General features: G+C 41.3%; 1 protein-coding gene across 2 annotated transcripts in view; it reads right to left on the bottom strand.

Annotated features, from left to right (window-relative positions):
- STXBP6 (syntaxin binding protein 6) overlaps positions 1–20,627 on the bottom strand; it is a 264,914-nt gene that overhangs the window by 222,172 nt on the left and 22,115 nt on the right. The window contains exon 1 of one of the 2 annotated variants that reach the window (XM_065871996.1): positions 7,467–7,572. The exons of the other annotated variant lie outside the window; for it this stretch is intronic. The gene's annotated coding sequence lies outside the window, so the exon portion shown is untranslated. Of the gene's footprint in view, positions 1–7,466; positions 7,573–20,627 lie in introns of those variants that run through there. 2 annotated transcript variants of the gene reach the window in all.

The raw sequence follows: 20,627 nt of genomic DNA, 5'->3' as shown, positions 1-20,627 counted from the left end.
ATTAATCATTATTCCCTGTTCAAACATGTACCTTCTGTTAGGTCTCTGGACTGAGCTAGTTTCTCAGGCTACCACTTGAAGCAACACCATTTAAACCACTGTAAAAGGTGGGATCACAATACCATTCAAGGTTAGAGACAGCACTAATTTATCCACATTACAAACTAGTTGCTTTTCTTATAACCCAACATACAGTTGTGGTAAAAACATTCTGCACAACTAATTCCTTTAAGTAGATGAGACTGGACCAGTATTTTCAGGCCTCTATAATGTCATTTAGGCCAGTGAATTGAGATGCAGAAAAAATTTAACTTCTTTGCTATTAATCATCACAGACTACCTTGAGAGAAGATAATCAGCTGCATATTTCCAACATAAATGCTTCCAATTTAAGTAACTTATGACAGGGAAGCCTATACAATTGAGTTCTTGTGACTTCCTAAGTCCTGTTAAAGAAACAATGGTTTCCCCATCTTCGCCAAGCCAGCTGAAGTTTAGCAACAAGTAAGTCCGCACTGAAATGTTCACATCGCAGATTCTTGAATGTAAGGGTCAAACAATCAAAGATGTGAAGATGATCTTTTGCTTCACTGACTTTTGGCAAAAGGATCATAAACTGACAAAAGAATTGAGGAGAGCAAGATCAGAGAAAAGCTCTGGCCAGCTTCTTTCAAAGTCACCTCTCAGCTGGAAAGGAAGGAAGGACCAGTGAAGAAAGACATGGAAGGTAACCCCACTGCTGCTCAAACGAAGATATGCTGATGAAACGCCTAATTTCCTTCCTAGCCATTAGTGTCCTCAATACTGTTAAGTCATCCTTCTGTTGTGTTACCGATATTAAAACGTGCTCTTAAGAAGGAGCATAAATCCCTGAGGGAAAGATTTCAGCTGTAATTGTATTAGGGGAAACAAGCCTAATTATGAATGTGCATGTATCTCTTTACAGAGAATTCTCTAGAACCTTTGCTGAGTCAAGCAAGACCCAAGATACAAACCTAGTTACCAGGCAGATAAAAACTAATCTGTTGTTCTTCTATTAAATCAAGCGGCACAGTACATATAATAACATGAGAGGACTCTTTTGCCAAGAAAAGCATACGAATGTGCCTCAGTATCATCTACCAGACACGAACCCTACAAGTACCTTTGGAACCAGGTCAAGACACATGCTACTACACTCATATAGCAACCATTTAGCCCATCACCTCTCTCCCTTCTCAAACCTCATGCTGGGTGACTCCTGTTATCGGCTAAGGCCAGCATCACAAACTTAAACAAGATGAAACATCACGTGAATTGACAGCAACACATCCGTAGCAGGAGTGATGTTCACCATGGAAAGAACTATTCACTGAGCATGAAACTAGCTCAAGAAGCTCTTCCAGCATAAGAGATTTAAGTAATTAATTAATTCATCAAACATTTATTTAGCCACACATAATATATAAAGCATTGTGCTATGCTCTGGGGTAGAGGACTAGGGAAAGAATACAAAGATAGCTGAGGTGTGCCAATCTGTGGATGAAGGTCTGACTGGATTAAGAGTCACAGACAAACAGCACCTGAAGTCAAATGTACCACTCAGCTCTTAATAAAATCACTAACTGGTGAAAAACGGTTTATTCCTATAGGAAATCCACTCGATTTTTTTCTTCCAGTTTTGTTGAGATATAATTGACATATAGCACTGTATAAGTTTAAGGCGTACAGCATAACGATTTGACTTATCACAATAAGTTTGGTGAACATCCATCATCTCATACAGATACAAAATTAAAGAAATAGAAAAAAATGTATTTTTCTTGTGATGAGAACTCTTAGGTTTTACTCTCAACTTTCATACATAACATACAGAAGTGTTAATTACACTTATCATGTTGTACATTACATCCCTAGTATTTATTTATCCTATAACTGGAAGCTTGTACCTTTTGACAATTCCACCTCCCCACTCCCCACCTCTGATAACCACAAATCTGATCTCTTTTTCTATGAGTTTGTTTGTTTTTGAAGTCTAATTGACCTACAGCACCATGTTAGTTCTTGTTACACAACATAGTGATTCAATAGTTTTGCACATTTCAAAATGATTACCGCAATATCTAGTTACCTTACAAATACATCACATAGTTACTTACTATATTCTCCACACTGTACATTTCATGCCTGTGACTCATTTATTTTTCAAGTGGAAATTTGCACCTCAGTCTCCCTCACCCATTTCTTTCCTCTTCCCACCCCCTCCCCTCTGGCAACCACCTGTTTGTTCTCTTTGACTTGAGTTTTTTGTTACCTCCAGCTGAGAGTACCGTTTGAGGTGGTCTGGTCAACTAAAATATTTGTGGACAAGAGGAAAAAAAAAAATCAGGGTCAGCTAGCACTCTACCCTCAGGCACTGGGGCTACAAGAAGAACCGTAGCTCTCTGTAAGCACTGAATGGTGAGTGCAGTAATAAGCACACAGCCTGAACCTATAAGCACAATAACCACCCCCTTCCAAGAGCACTGATTCTGACATTCAGGTAGCAACAACTGGGTCCACGGTCCCAATGAAGTAAGAGTAAAGCCCTGAAACTGTGGTTTTTGCCTCTCTCATTTACCACACAGAGAATCAGTATTAGTAAGGGAAGGCTAGTCACTGCTGAAACAGACCTCAAAATATATTATGGCTCAAACACCTCAGAACTTTGTGCCTGGGAAAGGGGTGAATGAGGTCTTCCTCTTATTCACACTGAAACAGGGATTCAGGCTGCAAGGCTCTGCCATCTTTATCAGGGTCACGCTATTGGCTAGAACTCAGTTACCTGTCGCACTTAAGTGCAAGGGAGCTTGGAAAATGCATTCTTGCTGTGGGCTCAGGAAGAGGGAAATGTGGGTTTTGGTGACTAACCTACAGCCTCGGCCACTGTATTTTATGACTTTTCCCTCCCCTCCCAAGCTTTCCCTTGCTCTCTGTGGATATGTATGGATGCATGTCTGTACATATGTGTGCGTGTGTGTGTGTGTGTATATATATGTATATATATCACACACACATACATATATAAAACTATGTTTTATACAGTAAACTTTTGATCCCATCTGTGTAATAAATGCCAGGGAGCCTCACACAAAGATGGGTCACCCTTTACTTGGAAGGAATGGGAATAACTGGATATTACGACGCAGGTGAAGCAGCTCATGAAGAAGCTTTGCTTAGCTTCCTCTGAGAGGCACCTTCAGACAAGGGGGATAAACCCTCCCACGTCCACACTTTCCTTAGGGACCTTATCAAGATCCACCCAAATAATACACTCATGAGGGGCTCATCTCCAAGCTGGCAAAATACTAGTATAGTACGTGATTTCCCCTTATAAAGGGAGCAAAATGCTTGGTATTTCCTTGAGACCCTCAATGATTCCATTTTCTGGCTAAGAATCATCACGCCTTAGGATTGGCACTTTCATCACCAGCGCTAGAAGTTGGCTTTTTTTCTCAGAGCAATCTCTCACAAAGAAAGCGTATTTCACTTCAGATGTGCATTTTACACATTAAACGAGGGGTAGAAACAGTGCTGCCCTGGAATTTGGACACCGGGCAACTGCTAATCCACCACTCTTAGGTTAGTTACCCCATACCCACCTCCCAAAGCAGTTGACTGAAAAACCATGCCTCAGCAAAAGACCAAATCAGCATACGCTATGGACTTTTCGTGGTCTATCTCAAATGTGGAATCGCTGGCTTGCAAATGATCTACTACATACAAATATACTAGACCATACATTCTGTTGGCAAGGTATATACATGATTTATCTTGTTATTCCCCACAATGCCTTGTCTATATACCATCATTCAGTAAATATTTGCTGAATGAATACCGTCATTTGAAAAATTTGTCATCTATAAGTCCTCTGCATGTGTCCACATAAGGGCTGCCAGTCTTGGGGACTCATTCATATGACTCATTCTGTACACAATCTTGCTAATAGTGTGAGATGAACGCCTTCCGACTGTGACAGTGACAATGCTGGCAATAAGGTGACAGCAGGATCAGCCACAAAACAGAAAAGGACTGGGCTGTTTCATGCCTGTGGGTCTACTCAGTTCCCGGAAGTAGTGCAAGACCCCAGGTCCTAATACGGTTCCCTCAGCCCTATTCCTATCTCCCATCCCTGTTTTAATTTTCTCCAGAGCTCATATCGCCATCTGACATATTTATTTGTGTGCCTTTCTCCCAACGAGAAGCTCTATAAGGACAAGGAATTATGTCCATGTTGTCTAGCACCTAGAAGAGTGCCTGGCACACCAGACATACTCAATAAACATTTGTGGAAGGAATGGATGAAATAAAGAAGATATTTGGATTCTTTTCTCCAAATCTGAAGATTTTAGCCACGAAAGAAATGATCCCTGCAATACTCCAGCATGGTTAGATTCTTCTGACCTAGTGAGAACATCTCAAAAAGAGATCTCACAGACAACACATTTGTTAGGTCATAAAGCAGGGTTTCTAGAAACCCAAGTTATTATCATGCCATCTTAAAGTCCCCAAATAAACTGAGAATGGACAGAATCTCCAGGAGTGGACACACGTTGGGCAGCCTTTCACCAAACAAGGACCACATGTGCAGGCCTTGCTCCCTCTCCACTCTAGACACTTGCCCATGGAGCCGGCACCAGTACCTGAAGCATGAAACCAAATAGGAGGATGGGAAATTCCTTCAAACAGCTTCAGAAACCAATTTTCCTGAGTCTCACATGAGCAAAATGATCAGATCCTAGACCCAGCTCTACCCATGGGAAGTAGCCACAATTCACTTAAAGGAAGAAAAAGTATGGTTCAAGTTCAAATTCTCAGCTTTCCAAACATGGTCATGACCTGATAAAATAAACTCCTTTAGGTTGTTAAGAAATCACTGAATGTTAATATTAATTTACCAAACTCTTGTTTGAACTTTAAAATCCGCATTATATTTAATTTTTGGCATATGGGACAGTGTCTATCGGGAACGATGATCCTTGTTCATTCATTCTTCTGTTGATTCTCAAATAGTAATTAAATAATACTCACAAAGTAATGGTAAAAAGACTACCAGCTTGAAAATGTGTAACACAAATGATATTTTACGCACCAAAATGTTTTTATACATTTTACACATCAGAAGTTTTTAGAATTTACATTCTAAAGACATTAGGATCTAACAATTCATTGAAGAAGGGCAAAGTTTCTAAATCCCAAAACTCTCACTGTTGTGGCCTCTCCCGTTGCGGAGCACGGGCTCCGGACGCGCAGGCTCAGCGGCCATGGCTCACGGGCCTAGCTGCTCCGCGGCATGTGAGATCTTCCCAGACGGGGGCACGAAGCTGTGTCCCCTGCATCGGCAGGCGGACTCTCAACCACTGCGCCACCAGGGAAGCCCAGAAGAGTTGCTCTCATACCCTTAACCATACTTTTCAAATTTTCCACTAAGACTCTATTCAAGTACATTCTGGCCAAAAGGTTTGTGTCAAGTTTTGTTTTTGTTTTGTTTTTTTCTTTTTAAAGTAAGTACTACCCTAGTCAGCCCACCAGCCAGCCAGTATGTATTATGTGTTAAATCTAGTGCTAGGCATGGGGAATAATGAGACTCAGATATAACTTTCTCCGTGAGCGACTGGATAGATTCTTCAGCAAGTACAGAGGTACACTAGATGATAGCCAAGATTGTTTCTAGCAAATTTGTTTTGTTTTGACTTCAGAACAACTTTAAACAACTTTAAAAATAAGACTTTTCAAGACATCGAGTTAAGTCAGACAACAATGAAAAAGTGAAATTTCTAACTTAGGGGTTTGGGATTAGCAGATACAAACTGTTATATATAAAATAGATAAACAACAAGGCCCTACTGTATAGCACAGGGAACTATATTCAATAGCCTGTAATAAATCATAATGGAAAAGAATATGAAAAAGAACATAGATATGTATAACTGAATCACTTTGCTATACAGCAGAAAATCAACTACACTTCAATAAAAAAATTTTTTTAGAAAGTGAAATTTCAAAATAGTTTGGTAAATAGAGAAATCTTTTTTTTTTTTTTTGGCCCACCACGTGCTTGCAGGATCTCAGTTCCCCGACCAGGGACTGAACCCAGGCCATGATAGTGAAACCCTGGAATCCTAACCACTAAGCTACTAGGGAACTCCCAGTAGAGAATTCTCCATCACTGGGTTTAATACCTGATGTTCTAAAACTTAAACATACACGTATCTTATTTCCTGGAGACTTTTTTCCTCTTAATCTCATTTGCAGATCACTTGAGTTCTTTGCTTTTCCATTTTTCTACTTGCTTCTCAAAGCGACAGAGAGAAAAATTACACAAATTATACAAAACTATGCAATAAAAAATTAAACCACATTTTTCCCCAGACCTAAGTCCACAAATGTCATGTTCCACATATCATGGAGCATAGTCAAATGCACACAAAAGCTCTCCCCCCTCAGTGAAACAGAAACCCAACAAGCCCAATCCCACTCACTAAGGAACATGGCATGGCCACAGTGTCACATACTCTCTGAGAACTCACTCCAACTTGGTATTGACCCTCAACTAAACAGAGCAGCTTTTCCAGTCCCGCTGGTTTCTGTTACTGGGCTCCAAAGCACCCACATATAGACTCTTCATGCAAAAATGACATCACACACAAAAAACCTGCACTTACTACCAAATCAAAATACCACACATTTGAACATCACATGATCTTAAATTTAAGCAGCAGTGACTGCCACTGTATGTTACAGATCAGTCAAGGCCACTACTTATCTTTTCTTGAAAGAGTAAAAGCACCCCCCCAGAGAGAAATGCTGTTTTAATAGGCTATCCCCACTTTTCACACCAGTCCAGCTTCACCTCAAGAGTACAGAACACAACTGCTCCCAACAGTGGCTCACTGAGCTTTGGGGGAACAGGCAAGAGGTCTTCAGAGCTGCAAAAACACACTGGGAGAGCCTAAAAGAGTTTCCTTTTCCTCGTGGGAATCATCAGTATAATCGATCCCACATCCAAATGCACTCGTGTAATTCTGAGTTCTCACCATTAGAGATTTTTAGCCAAAGTAGCCATCACAAAGAGTTGTTACATTCTGGCTCACCTTATGATGGATATTCTCCCCGAGGCTTGGAATGAGATTTATGCACTACTCCATAGTTGCTTGGAATCAGACACACAGCAAGACAAAAATAATCTGGCCCTCATTTTCACCTCAATAAAATGATTCTCCAGTAAGCCTGTTCAGGCAATTCAAATCAATTTCAATTTCCACTTCCTAAGCTTTTCTATTCCTCCTTAAGAGAAAGAAGGGCATTAAGTAAACAAAACCTGAATTTAAAATCTGACTTCAAATTGCCTGGGGCTAATTCATACTTAAGTAAATAAATAAGTGTGGCATAAACTAATAAATATCTCATATATATGTAAAACATGTTTTTATAAAGCATTCACCTACCTTTAACTCAGCCTTTTCGTTAGGGCTGCACTTCATGGAAAACTCCACACACACAGCACCTTCCCTCCTAGAACTTCAAGGTCCTTATGAAGGAACAGAACTTTCTAAACAGGAAACCAAAGTCTAGAAAGGCGGGGCCATTTTCCTCAATGACACCAGAACCCAAAATTCCTGACATTCCCCAGCCATAAGTTCAAGGCTTGCTACATCATAAACCACATGCTGTGGTTCAGTGAGCATATGGAGACAGGACTGTTCAGTGAACTGAACATAAAATTTAAAAAAAAAATTTTTTTTTGCAATTTGGTCAAAGTGGCAAATATGAAAGAAAATAAAATTTTGACATGACCCATGGTACTGCCCATCCCTATGAAACACTACCTTTACTCTAACTTGCATGTATTCTAAAACTATCTTCAGCAACGTCAATGAATGACTTGCTAGAAAAGCCCAGGCACCTGACTTTACAAATCCATAAATCTAAATGCAACCAGTCACCTAGAGCAGATATTTAAATCATTTTGCTATGACATTTAATGTCGAGAAAAATCACAAGCAAGGCTCCAGTGGAAAATGAGTTTGCTCATAAAGAAAAAAACATACTAGTCTTCAAAATCTACTTTCCAACAAAGACATCTGCATTTTACTGAGAGTCCTGAAACTCTGGACAAATTCTTTGCCTCACTCCCCACCTGAACCACAACCATCTTTTAGAGGTTTGTATACTATTCAGTGATGGAAAAATTATTTTATTTATTTATAATTTGATTGAAGTATAGTTGATTTACAATGTTGTTAATTTCTTCTGTACAGAAAAGTGATTCATTTAAACAAATATATATTCTTTTTCATATTCTTTTCCATTATGGTTTATCACAGGATATTGAATATAGTTCTCTGTGCTATACAGTAGGACCTTGTTGTTTACCCATTTTATATATAATAGTTTGCATCTGCTAATCCCAAACTAGTGATGGAAAAATTAATGTTCCAGGCTTAAGGCACCATTATCTGAAAACTGCAGGATGTTTTCTTGCAGGATTTGATTCAACGAACTACAAGATGAAAAAAAGGTATTTCTAAGCTACATGGTCAAGCAATCCATTGGTACCTGGGTTCAGAAATTAGTGGGAAACGCATGAGCCATTATTTTTTTAATTAATTAATTAATTAATATTTTTGGCTGTGTTGGGTCTTCGTTGCCGTGCGTGGGCTTTCTCTAGTTGCCGTGAGCAGGGGTACTCTCCGTTGCGGTGCGCGGGTTTCTCGTTGTCATGGCTTCTCTTACTGCGGAGCACAGGCTCTAGGCGCGCAGGCTTCAGTAGTTGTGGCACGTGGGCTCAGTAGTTGTGGTGCGCGGGCTCTAGAGCTCAGGATCAGTAGTTGTGGCGCACGGGCTTAGTTGCTCCGCGGCTTGTGGGATCTTCCCCGGCCAGGGCTTGAACCCGTGTCCCTTGCATTGGCAGGGATTCTTAACCACTGTGCCACCAGGGAAGCCCGCATGAGCCATTATTGAATTCCACGGGCCAAGCAGGCTTTTCGCCAGATGACTGAAATCTTTAAAAGCTGCCATGCTAATGAGTTACTACTGCATTCTGAATTTCCTTACTGTGACCAGAAAAACAACATATTCAGTGCATAGTTTTACATTATATCATGGAGCTATAGCAACCACTCATCCTGCCTCTACATCTGTTTTTCCCTTTTTGACAGCCATTCCGTTGGAGAAAAAGAACTGCTAATTTTGTTTGGTGGCCTCTAAAATGTACATGTCTGGCATTTCGGGCAGTGTTTACAATTTCTAAGCTTTAATTAATCATAAATTTTGGACATCAGTGATTGTTTTACAGGGAAAAAAACTACTGCATAAAAATCTAGGTTCAAATTCTGGTTTTGCTATTTATTAGCTTTGAGATTTGGAGCAGATCACACCCACATAATAAAAGAGTTAACAAAAAAGGGAGCTGATTTACAAGGTCACCAGTGATTCCATGTACATGGCAAGAAATGTTAAAAAACGAGCCTAGAGCAGCAGTTCAAGTTTTTTGGTCTTAGGACCCCTTTACATTCTTAGAGATTATTGAAGACTCAAATTCTAGAAAACAAGAATATACACACATTCCAAGAGCCAACATGTAGCCTCTAGAAAACTCCACTAAACACATGAGAAAATAAAAGAGGTAAACAATGTCTTAGTACCACAATGAAAACTGTTTTGACTTCACAGACCCCTTCAAAGGGTCTTGGGAACCCTCAGGCACCCTCACATTATACTTTGAGAACCACTGGCCTCGAATATCTTAACATACAGAAAGCAGAGAAGCTGTCAAAGACCACTAGAATCATATCAAGAGGATCCAGGAGCCAGCACCAAGGGACTCCCACTGGCCAAAGACGGGACAAATTTAGTGTCAAGAATAAATGCAATGGATTAAAACACCAATATTTTTTCATTCATGAATTCTTCATGAGTCACATACCTCTCTCACTCTCTCTCAATGGCTACCTTTTGAGGACATTACTAATTAGCTGGCTAATGGAGCCAACAACAGTTGACCCTTGAACAACATGGGTTTGAACTGTGCGGATCCACTTATATGTGGGTTTCTTTCAGTAGTAAATACTACAATGCAACACAATCTGCTGTTGGTTGAACCCACCAATGGGGAGGGTCGGACTGCAAGTTATATGTAAATTTTCAACTTCATGAAGGATCAGCACCCCTAACCCCCATGTTGTTCAAGGGTCAACCGTAATTACTTTAAAAACTGGTAAATAAAGAGAAAGAATCAGACATATTTCCTGCCTTTCCTACATAAATTTTACCCAGGAGAACCAAGTAGCTGATTAGAAGAAGTTTCTCTTTATTCAAGTATTCCAGTTAATAAATGAAGAAATGATGGCAATGAAGATTTTGAAACCCCTAATCAATCGATTAGGCAGCAAGGGTCACCGTTAACTGTTCACATCCCTCTCTTTCTCTCCTTCTCTGTCTCTCTCTCACACACACACTCACACACACACACACACAGAGGGAACATACTTAGAGTATTCTTGACAAAAACTGGAAATAGAATCTGACCCAGCCTCTAGATGTGACTACCAATTCCCAAGGAATTTGGTGGCTAAAGGAATATGTTAAACACAGGAACACTTAACATTTAACTCTGCGGGATGTTATTGGCAAAATCCAGCCAAGAGACCAGAATAAATGGTCTGGTTTGGCAAAAAATAAATTGCAAGGAAAAGATAGTGAAGGGTGAACCTACAGACTGAAAGGTACTGAAGAGGCATGTCTATCAATTGCAATGTCTGGGCCTTATTTTGGATCCTGATACAAACAAACCCAAAAAAAAGAAAACAGATAAATCTCAGCCCTGACTAGATATTTCATATTTGATTATATTACAGAAGTTCTTAAAGTATGATAATATTACAGGATGAAAAGGAAGAGTCCTTTTCTTTCAGAGATGTGTATAGAAATACTTACTAGTGAAATAATAGGATGTTAGGGATTTGCTTCAAAATAGTCCAGGGTGTGGGAAAAGAGGTTGGGATCTAAATGAAGAAAGATGGCTATAAATTGACCATTGTTGAAGCTGAGAGAAAGGCACACAGGGTCCATTGTAATGTTCTATTTCTGTATGTTTGAAATTTTCCACTCCAAAAAAACAGAAGTGGCCATGAAAACATCTGCTTGTCTTCTCCAGCGATTCTGTGAGCTGGGAAGGCAGGTCCTCTCTGCCGCCCAGCACTCAGTAGCATGGACCACACAGCAAGTCTTTGAGGCACTCCATGACCCAGGCTGCCAGCTGACCTCTGACAGGGTAGGTTCAGCAAAGAAGCCCTGAATCCGCTGTCTCTGAACCTGAGACATCTTTCCAACAGAGCAGGAAACAACACTGCATTTAGAGTATGATCCTAACCAAGAAACAAAAACTCAACACAGAGAAAGGTGTAAAAACTCTTCACAGATAAAGAACACACATGAGGGCTTCCCTGGTGGCGCAGTGGTTGAGAGTCCGCCTGCCGGTGCAGGGGACGCGGGTTCGTGCCCCAGTCTGCAAAGATCCCACATGCCGCGGAGCGGCTGGGCCTGTGAGCCATGGCCGCTGAGCCTGCGCGTCTGGAGCCTGTTGCTCTGCAACGGGAGAGGCCACAACAGTGAGAGGCCCGCGTACCGCAAAAAAAAAAAAAAAAAAAAAAGAACACACATGAAAACAGTAAGTTTAAGGCTTTTGTTGTAGTTGTTTATTCTCCCGGGTATAGGGACCACGAGAATCTGCTTTTCTTTGCATCTATTTCTCTGAATTTCCCAAATTTTCTGCAATTACTGTATTAAATGTGGGAAGACACCTAATAAACTATTTTTAAATCATCTATAATACCAAAACTCTGTAGACAGTTCTTTTTAAATAGTAAGAATATTTTCTATGTTATATTTCTGTGAACCTTTCCATGGCTCAGATAAAGGAAGAACATTATAATCGTGAAGAAAATATTAAAAACTATCATGGAGGGATTTTTAATTCAATTATGAAAGCAACAGAAAAACATCCTTTTTATATTTGGGAAAGGGGAGATACTCTTCATTATCTTTTCCTCTATAAAATAAAGGAGAGATGCTATTTTTAAAAAAACCCCGTCTGGACAACCTAGCCCAAGAAAATCTCTTGAGATTCTTCTAAAACCTCAGTTTCAGCACAGGAAGCTGGGGACAAACAGGGGTGTCTGGGACCTAATGAAAGACCTTCTTTCCAGATACTGGACAGGTCTGGAGATGTGCATCTATATACATCTATGTATATGTATATCCCACCACCACCCCTCCCCTCCCCCAACCCACCCCCCTCCTTTCCATCAGTTCAGGAAAGAGAAAGGGAAATTTAGTTTAATGCCAAGATTCCACACCTGGTAATACCATATTCTCCAAGGGAAGATGCGTCCCACAAACAAAAACAGATTTTTTTTTCTTTTTTAGAGAAAATGTTCCTTTCAGATGAAGATTCTTAAAAAAAAAAACAACTAGGCAACAGCTTAGAATCCTACGCCTGCTTCAATCATTTCACTTAGAAAATGAAAGAATATGTGTGCCGTATCTATTAATAATTGAACATGAAAAAAGAAAAACATTGGAAATTGGCATCGATGATTGCTATGTTTTCCACACGGGTCTAATTAAACTTGACTTAGACAGCACACTGCCTTTTTTTTAACCCTGCCATTAAATAAACAAACAACAACAAGAAAAAGAAGCTGAAACTGGCACTTCTGCTGTGCTTTATATATACTGTGGGAGGCTGTACTCAAAGCGAGGGAAAAAGTTAAAATGACTCAACATACAGCATTGTAACCTTGAAGTTAAAGAGTGTGAGACTTCGACTACATTGCCAACGTGAAAATCACCAATCTGACATTTATTAGCTGTGAGACTTTGAGTAAGCTGTTTAACCTCTCTGTGCAGCATGGGTTCCTCTTGTATAAAATAAAGAGTGGGAGTGTCATAGGGCTATACTGAGATGAGAAATGGAAAAATTCCTAGGACAGTACCTAACACATACATGCTCTATAAATGCTACCTACTACTGCTATTATAACTTAATACACCTTTTTTCTACTCTATCCTCTCCCTTTTTTCCTTTTTTCATCCAAGAAACAAAGATTTTACAAACTTCTAATTCTTTAGCCTCATCAGTGAATACTGTAATCTATTTTAAACCTGGACTCTTCTACTTTCCCCAGAGCAGAAATAAACTTTTTGTCTAGGAACAAACAAAAAAGCAAAAACAAGGATGCAGTTCGATTTCCCTTTACTTTATGAATGGTAGCAGATTCCTAACTCCCTGAACCTAGAAAAAATATTTCACAGTGTCTGAGATCCTAGGCAATCCTCAGAATTAGAGACAGTCACTCCCCAATCCCCACCAGATGCCTTTGAACTGGGGATCAGTTTCCAATTCCACTAAGTCACTCATGGCTCTTTTGAGAAAATAAGTCATTCAGACAATCTATGCCAATAAGAATGATGGGGAGAAATTCACATGATTCTAGAGAAAGGAACACAAGTCTTAAGAATATTCACATGTCATACACAGCTTTTACTCAAAAGAAAATTCTAGGTGTGTTGTACTATCAGGGAGACTCCTGGATGTGAAAGAGGACATGAAAAAAAAAAACAAAACCCAAGATCATTATATTCTAGGCTACAAGGAGTCAGAAAGGGGAAATGGAATGAGATTCACACATGCTTTAGGTTCTAAAAACATGGGAACTGGTATGAGAACTGAAAGCAAAGTTCATGTCTTGCATTTAAGAGAAGTTGGCAGATAAAGGAGATAAAGAAATCTGAGGTGAGTGCTGTCCAGCTGTACAGTGCTAAGCGGTAAAAGATTTAGTAGCAATTAATATGAAATAGTCCAGTAATGGCATAGTCAAAGGCCTAGGTATCTCTGTATATATTTGTACCCAAGCTGAAGTGAACGTAATGGGACAAATCTTTTATGCACCAGAATTCTCAGAAAATAGGCAGTATTTATTTGTGCTAGCTGTTAAGGTATAAAGTGAGGACTCGTCCCACAGCTGCCCCTATGTGGATAGAACTTTGACACTCGAGTGAGAAAGAACATGAAGGAGGGGTGGAATCAGTAACGCTGGGGAAAGATCACATATGTCAAACTGTGACTCTTTGAGTCTTCACAAAAGCCCATCTGATGGGACTCGGTTTCCCGGGGAAACTGCGTGGGAAAAAGTGTTGCACTCAGAACGCACGTGAGTGACACAGAGAGCACTTTAGGACACAGACGCTCAGAGGCAGAGGGAGGCGTGAACAAGGAAGACACAGGAATGTGTGGAATCACGAGAAGGCTCTGGGTTGAGCCAAGTTTAACTAAAGACCTCCAAAGGGCAGAGAAAACCAGTTGGTGCTCAGTTACCAAGATATAAGATTGATGGTCTAAGGAAAGGATGCAAGTGCGTTAAAAGATCAAGACTCCATGGGGACCTAAAAATCATGGCCATTTGACTAAGGGTGGCCCTGGGCCATCATATATCTCAACGACTTACTAGGCTCTAAGGAATCCCTGGGGGACACCAGGAAGCAGGAGACTTAAACTGGACCTGGCTGCTTCTCCCAGGGCTTGGATCACAGCGGGCAGCTGAGCAGGGGCAGACAGACAGCACAGCAGTTGAGATTTCCAGCTGTGAAACCAAACCGCGTGGGTCTGAACCTCAGTTTGTCATCCACTAGCTCAAACTCAGTGCTTCTTCTGCCTGCTCAGACATCCACCCCTGAACTTTCCCTCTTTCCAAATTCTCCTGGCTGTGGGTCACTAGCAGCTCTTCTCCCCAAGTAAAGAAACACAGGATTTCTCAACAACATACAACCCCATTATCCTCTGCTCCCACGTCAGTAATTCCAGAAAACACATTCTTCCCCTAACCTTTGGATGGATTCCTTTCTGTTTTGTCATCGTGGTGCTGCATTACTTTTTTTTTTTTCTTTTTTTGGTATTACTTTTTTATTCTCGCATCCTTCCCGCAGTGTACACAAGCAGGACTCCCAGAATTTCTCCATATATCTCAGACCCCAGCCACTGCCAGGGGCTTCGTGCTCACCTGCAACTCAGTCCTTACACAGCTAAATGCTGAGCGCCCACCCCAGGCCTCGGCAGCAATGCACTAGAACCCGAGTTTACCACAAAGCCTGAAGGCTTCTCTGAGACCATCTTTTCTGTCTTTTCCAAATGCATTGTCAAAGCTGTGACCTTTAATATTATGGGAGGCTCTCATTATTCCTAGAACCCCACACCCTCCTGGTTTTCCAAAGTACTGACCCAGAATTTACCTAAAAAGGAGCAGACATAGAGGACAACCATCTGAGAGGAGTAATGCGCTGAAATATCCGGGGCTAAACCTCTAAATTTATGCTATTATTTGATATCGCCACCCAGGGTTAGGGTACCCTCCGGACACTATCCCTTTCCACATTCCTCCCTCAAGAGTGAATTTTCAGAGTCATACACCTTGGTCTGCTAGGAAAATCCTGGTTCCAGAGCCCAGAGAGCTGCATCCAGGTCCCAGGGTACCAATATAAACTATATGGCCTGTGGACGGTTATCAATCTTCTCCAGACCTCAGTTTCCTTCTACATAATATTTTAGATGCTGACATCTATTTCCCGCCAGCTGTAACACTCTGTGATTCTGAAGTCCCCATTTACGCTTTGGCCTCAGTATAGAGAACTACCACGACATGAAAATGCTGAGGTTCACTTCATGTAGGAGATTAGTTCTTAAGTGATAAACTTCTTTAATGTGGGATCTTTCTGACCAGCCACCTAGGCCCAATAAGAATAGCTACGGTTAATGGCCTACCCCGTCCCAGGCAATGCTCTTGGCAGTTTACAAAGTCATCTGAGACTTTAAAGGACCTTAAGGAGGAAAGGGCTCCTTGGCTACAATTTAACTCAGCCCCCTCCGCTCTGTTGAGCCCAAGAAGCAATGCTTGGTAGACTTACACCTCACCTCCCACTTTATAAGCTTTACAACAGGAGGTAAAGATGTACACAAAAGTACAGGAGGAATTAATAAGCCACAAGAAGACTTATGTCGAGAATGAACTAAGCCTTTCAAAAGAAATTTTAAGGACAAAGCAGGTGGTTTAGTTATTTAGAGAGCAAGAAAAAATGATCAAGGCAGGGTCCGAACTATTGCTTTTGGGAAAACAGTATAAAACAGCAGATGTCAAGGACATGCCATGCTCATCAGCAACGCTTTGCTCTCTTTATTGGAGAAAAATGAAGCAATCCTTAAAGGCCTGAAGTCCCAGACAGGAGGACCCAAGTCTCCAGACTCTTGAATACACCAGGATCTAAAGGAACTTGCAGACTGTTAAGCCTTGAGTCGGGTAAAGTGATTCTTGTTTTGCGAATAGTTTGAGAAAAAAAAAAATATCCAAGGTTTCTCACAAACTTAACAATCTGTAAGTCTATGAAAGAGCCAACTTACTAAGATACACAAACAATATACACAAAGGAGTCAGAAAAAGGAAAGATCTAGTATCATTTTGGACTTGGCTTTGGCCTCACTAGACAGGGGAAAATGGATGTGAGATGGAGAAAGGGAAGGACAGGCCTTGGGATGGGGCAAAGTACAGGTAAGAGTAGGGATGAATAAACAGGTTCCTCGGGGAAGAATAAGGAAACAGCCCTACAGAGAGCAGAGTGGTGGCTGGCTGGCAGCAGAGCTGCTCTGGGCTGTAAGACACTTCATTCTGTGGCAGATATCTGAGTCGTCTTTCCCTGTGCTCTGTCGCTTATCTAATCTGTTCAGAATCAGTAACAAATAGATGCTGTATCTGAAAGCCTACACGCTTGAATTTTTTTTTGAAGACTCTAGACTGCTGCATCCTGATTACTTGGTGAGGATTTTTATCACAACCTTCAGATGTTTTGAGATGATAAGATTTAGCAACTTATTAAACGCAAATCCCAAGTTTTTTTTTCCCCCCTTGGTGAGACTTCCAAACCTTTTTCCCCTCTCACATATAAGAAATGCTGGCTCCAATGCCTTACCATTCAGAGAAGAACTTTTTGAGCTCTCGGATTACTGCTTATAAACCACCGACTGATGGGCCTGCTCAGGTTCTGTTACTGCCAAAGCACGACACACGTTACAAATAACAACAGATGTCTCTGATATAGCTTCCTACTTACCCTGCCTTCAAAGCTCATCATAGTGAGAGCCACGAGGGATCCAGTTAAACATGGGCTCCTCGTAAAGGTTTTGATTACACCATCAGTCACCTTCAGAAGTAACATGACTATGGAAGGCAAAAGAGCACCAAATCATTCCGGCAACTGAAAAGTCTATGAACTCAAGAGGTTTAAATGATTTACATTTTCTGTACCAAAAGTGATTAAAGACACAGTTTTCCTAATATCACTCTCTAGACATATTGCAAAAAACAGAGGTAGGCCCCAAACCACTTCAATATACTCTTCCATTGAAATCAAAGGGAAGGAGGTTAAGAGGAAATGGATAACCTATTCTTATTAAACAGCCAACCCAGATACAAATGACGTTGAACCCTGACCAAAATTCTCCTTTCCGGTCTTAGTCCTGCAATGAGCAAGGGAGACCTGAATATCCAAGATCCATCGACACTCTGGTCTCTGTTCCCTTGCCTGCCTCACCTCCAACAAAACCTCTCCAGCACTCCACCCAAGACTCACCACCCAGCATCCCTCCTCTGACTACAATAACCTCAGCTTCGGCTGCCTCATTAAAATCCCCTTCATTGTGATCAACCATTTGGGCCTCATCTGAAGTTTCATTTCATGTCCCTTCTTACTGGCCTTTCTAAAGGCCAACATCTCCATAGAGCACATCCCATAACACCCTTGACAAATGCCCTCAAGTTACCTTGCTCACCCTTTTGTCCTTCCTCTTCTGCCAAACCCCATAGCTGATACCTATGGTAGCTCTGTCTGTGCCCACAACTGAGCACCTAGGCACTGCCGAGAGTCATTCAACATTCATGAGCGCCAACCACTAACGAGTCAGTCCTCCACAATGCTGGGTGATCCCACCCACTCTTTCTCCCACTCTCCTCAACTCTTATTTCACTTTCAAAGGGCCACCCCTTCTGACATCCACACCACCATCACCTCCATTCCCAGATCACCTTGCCTCCTAACAGAAATGGAACCCATGACACAGCACCTTCTCATTATCAGACTAACTTACTACTGACCTTCAGCTTCTGCCCTCCTGTTGCATCCTGTTCCCTCCTCTCCCCCAAGGTCAATCTCTCCACTGGGCTTTAGATCCCACTTCACCCCACCTTCTCAGACTCATATAATCAATTACCCCTTGTCTCTTCTCTCCTGTCTATTCAACCAGCTTCTCCCTTTCAACTAGATCTTTCCCATCAACAATTCAACACACTCGAATCCTATTTTTAAAGCTTTCTACCGTCAACCTCACGTCTCCAGCTAGTGCTTTATTTCTTTGCTTCCTTCACAGGAAAAATAAAAATTGTCCTCCTTGGATATCTCCCATTTTTCCATCTCCCATTCATTTTTCAACCCATTCCAACCTAGCATGGCTCCATCACTCACTGAAACAGCTCCCGGCTGGATCAATAATGATCTCTTTGTTGCCAAATTCAAATGAGAATTTTTTTTTTTCATTCTATCTCTTATTTGACGTCCTGACAGTATCTGGCCATGTTGATCAATTTCTCCCTGAAACCCTCCTCGCTTTGGCCTCTACAATCAATGTTCTTCCGGCCGCCATGGCTTCCTTCTCTTTGCAAGCTTATCCTCCTCTGCCTATTCTTCCAGGGTTCAAACTCTTCAAAGCTTGGATCTAGGTCTCCTTCCCTTTTCACTCTATATCAGCAGCCAAAAGCCCAACTACCCACAGGGACAAGCAAGTTAATACAATTAAGGGAAACAAAGTTGACTTTAACTTCCCCCTCAGGTCTACAATTTAAAGCACAGCAGAACCGACAGGATAGCTGGCAACAGACCTGAAGCATCAGGGTCAGATGACAGTAGGGAGAGGTACAGACTATAATAAAATGGAGAGCAGATGTTCCTACTAAAACAACAATTACTTAGCTCAAGCCAAAGTCCTGATATATAAATGAAAACTCACGATTTTTAAATCTTGGCAATTAAGATTTCTTTCTGGTGTGAATAAAAGAAATCCTGGGTTACTCCAAAAGGAGAATTTATTGGCTCATTTAACCGCAAAGCCTAGAAGTACAGCTTGCCACAGGGTTTAATCAACACGATCAGGGCCAGTTTCTCTATCTGGATTCTTCGTGTCCCTAATTCTCAGATAAGATCTACCCTATGGCAGCAAGGCCATTGCTAGACCTCCAGACCACAACCTGCCAGGTTTAAGCAGAAAACGAGAAAGATTCTCTTCCTGGAGTTTCCTCTACCTCCCACCCCCAGTCTCAAAATTCCCTCTGATTAGACCAGCTTGGATTAGAAGGCCATTCTTGAACCAACCATTGTGGCCAGACGATTCAGGAATGATTGGCCAGCCCTGAGTCACATGCTTCATTCAGAGTCAGGGGAAGAACTTTACCTAAGGCTAAGGTCTGAGACTGGAGGATAGGGAATTTCTTAAAAGGAAACTAGGGTGCTGCCATCAAAAGACAAATACTTGGGGCAGCCAAAAACCCATAAACATGCTACAGCAACTTGTTCAAATATTTTAAAAACACTGCATAGGCCAAATAAAACAGGTTTGCTGGCTGAAGGTGGCTTGTCAACCTCCGGTCCCAATCCTGCTTTCTCGTTTCCTAGGTGATCTCATCCAAGCTCAAGCCTTCATCTACCATTTCTATAACCCAAATGCCACATTTTTTTATCTCTGACTCACAAATTCAACTGCCTACTCAACATCTTCACTTGGATGCCTCAAACTCATCTCAAATTCAATGTGCCCAAAATGAAATTAATGATCTTCTCACCCCACATTCCTCTCCCATCCAAAGCTGGCCTTACTCAGCACTCTTAATTAGGGGCAGGGAGGTGGAGGGAAAAGTAAGGGGAGATAAGACCAACATGACTGAGGTACTGCTTGAAAGAAAAATAAAATCTTTCAGGAAGTCCAAGTGTAAGTCAACTGAAATTCTGTTGTTACTTCAAATATTTAAGAAGACATTTGATATCTTAATTCATATAGATTTGCAATTTTCATTTTCCAACTCTTCCCAGTTTTTTTTTTAAGACACATAGAAATCCCTAGTGGCACAGTGGTTAAGAATCCACCTGCCAATGCAGGGGACACAGATTCGAGCCCTGGTCCAGGAAGATCCCACATGCCGCGGAGCAACTAAGCCCATGCGCCACAGCTACTGAGCCTGCGCTCTACAGCCTGCAAGCCACAACTACTGAGCCTGTGCACATAGAACCCTTGCTCCGCAACTAGAGAAGCCACCGCAATGAGAAGCCCGCACACAGCAACGTAGAGTGGCCCCTGCTCGCTACAACTAGAAAAGCCCGTGCACAGCAACGTAGAGTGGCCCTACGTTGTGCGCAGCAACAAAAGACCCATCGCAACCAAAAATAAATAATTAAGTAAATAAAATTTATTTTAAAAACCCAGAAATACCAAAGGCAGAAAAATTGTCCAGGGACCT

The sequence above is a fragment of the Phocoena phocoena genome, chromosome 2 (genome assembly GCF_963924675.1).
Source record: "Phocoena phocoena chromosome 2, mPhoPho1.1, whole genome shotgun sequence".
Classification (NCBI taxonomy): Eukaryota; Metazoa; Chordata; class Mammalia; order Artiodactyla; family Phocoenidae; genus Phocoena; species Phocoena phocoena.
This window is presented reverse-complemented; position numbering and strand designations above follow the sequence as displayed.